The following is a 2,500-nucleotide window of genomic DNA, read 5'->3' on the forward strand; positions in this document are numbered from 1 at the left end:
GGTCTATGACCAATATTTCATCACTTTGTACAATATTGTCTATACGTCTCTCCCGGTGCTCGCTATGGGAGTATTCGACCAGGTAGGTCAACCTCTCTGCCCACGGCTGACCGACAGGCGGCCTTTTAACTGCCGGCCCGCGCGAGGCGGACCCCTTGTTTTTGTAAACCGGGCTCGGAAGAGGCCTCCCCCTCCCCAACACGCCCCCTCGCCCCCGTCCCTAACGCGCGCTGTAGCGACTCGATTGAATCTTCCCTTGGAGCGTGTTTCCCGGGGAGCGAGCTGTTCGCCCGCAGCGTGCGCACACGCGGGGGTCGGGTAGGGGGGCGGGGGGGATGTTACGGTTGATGTAGTGTGAATTGCACGGGGGGGGAGGGGGGGGGGGAGCTGGTTGACTGCAGTGTGCATCGCAAGGGGGGGGGGGGGTGTGGTAGCCGGTTGACTGGAATGTGCGTCGCATGGGGGGGGGGCCGAGATGGGAGCAAGTTGTCTGTGGTGTGCATCGCAAGGGAGTTGGTAGGAGCTGGCTGACTACAGTGTGCATCGTATGTGAGGCGTGGGAGCTGGCTGACTACAGCGTGCTTCGCACGGCTGTGTGGTACATAGAACATAGAACGATACAGCGCAGTACAGGCCCTTCGGCCCACGATGTTGCACCGAAACAAAAGCCATCTAACCTACACTATACCATTATCATCCATAATAGAACATAGAACAAACCTCTCTGCCCATGGTAGCTGGCTGGCTACAGAGTGCTTCGCAAGGGGAATGGGTGGGAGCTGGTTGACTACAGGGTGCGTCGCAGGGAATGGTGGGAGCTGGTTGGCTACAGTGTGCATCGCAAGGTGAATGGTGGGAGCCGGTTGGCTGCAGGGTGCATCGCAAGGTGAATGGTGGGAGCCGGTTGGCTACAGTGTGCATCGCAAGGGGAGTGGTGGGAGATGGTTGGCTACAGGGTGCGTCACATGGTAATGGTGGGAGCTGGTTGGCTGCAGGGTGCGTCGCACGGTAATGGTGGGAGCTGGTTGGTTGCAGGGTGCATTGCAAGGGTAATGGTGGGAGCTGGTTGGTTGCAGGTGCATCACAATGTGAATGGTGGGAGCTGGTTGGCTACAGGGTGCGTCGTTCGCCCCCCTCCCCTGGCAGCGCCTTACCAGTGCATGTGATTTTCTCCCCCCCCCCCCCCGGTCCACAGGATGTGCCTGAGCAGAGAAGCCTGCAGTACCCCAAGCTGTACGAACCTGGGCAGCTCAACCTCCTGTTCAACAAGCGCGAGTTCTTCATCTGCATCGCCCAGGGCATCTACACCTCCACCATCCTCTTCTTCGTCCCCTACGGCACCCTGGCTGACTCCACGCGGGATGACGGCACTCACATGGCCGACTACCAGTCCTTCGCTGTCACCGTGGCGACCTCCTTGGTGATTGTGGTCAGTGTCCAGGTGAGTAGGCCTCAGGCCTCGGGTGGCCTGCGTCTTCAGTGATTAATATTCACGTTCCACGGGATGTGGGGGAGGGGGAGTGGGTGCAATAGACCCTGCTGTACCAAACGCCCTGTGAGCATAATGTGAATCCCTGGGCTATTCGCCCTTAGCGGGCATCGCAGACCGTTCAAACCCATCTGTTTTGTTACTTTCCCTATCGAATCACCATCCCGTTACCTCCATCGCACCCTCTCACTCCTCCTGTCTCCCTATCTGGCTTCCTTTCTATCTTTTAATAACCCGCACTGCTCTCCCCCCTCTATCCATCTTCATCTCTCTCCATCTCTCCACCTCCCTCTCTCTCTTTGTAACTCTCTCGGGTTTACTCTCTGCCCGTTCCTCTCAGCCTGTTGGAACTTAATGCGGACAGTTCCTATAGGTGCTGACTGCATTGGGGGACATGTCCTGTAGGTGCCTGACTGCACTGGGGGACAGTTCCTGCAGGTGCTGACTGCATTGAGGGACATGTCCTGTAGGTGCTGACTCTCACTGGGACACAGTTCCTGTAGGCGCTGACTCTCACTGGGGGACAGTTCCTATAGGTGCTGACTGCACTGGGACACAGTTCCTATAGGTGCTGACTGCACTGGGGGACAGGTCCTGTAGGTGCTGACTCTCACTGGGACACAGTTCCTGTAGGTCGCTGACTCTCACTGGGGACACAGTTCCTGTAGGTGCTGACTCTCACTGGGACAGTTCCTGAAGGTGCTGACTCTCACTGGGACACAGTTCCTGTAGGTGCTGACTCTCACTGGGACACAGTTCCTGAAGGTGCTGACTCTCACTGGGACACAGTTACTGTAGGTGCTGACTCTCACTGGGACACAGTTTCCTGTAGGTGCTGACTCTCACTGGACACAGTTCCTGAAGGTGCTGACTCTCACTGGGACACAGTTCCTGTAGGTGCTGACTCTCACTGGAGACACAGTTCCTGAAGGTGCTGACTCTCACTGGGACACAGTTACTGTAGGTGCTGACTCTCACTGGGAGACAGTTCCTGAAGGTGCTGACTCTCAC

General features: G+C 57.4%; 1 pseudogene; it reads left to right on the forward strand.

Annotated features, from left to right (window-relative positions):
- Positions 1-6: 6 nt before the first annotated feature.
- Positions 7-2,500, forward strand: part of LOC140403078 (phospholipid-transporting ATPase ID-like) — a 6,318-nt pseudogene continuing 3,824 nt past the window's right edge.

Source organism: Scyliorhinus torazame, chromosome 26, assembly GCF_047496885.1.
Source record: "Scyliorhinus torazame isolate Kashiwa2021f chromosome 26, sScyTor2.1, whole genome shotgun sequence".
In the NCBI taxonomy this organism is placed as follows: Eukaryota; Metazoa; Chordata; class Chondrichthyes; order Carcharhiniformes; family Scyliorhinidae; genus Scyliorhinus; species Scyliorhinus torazame.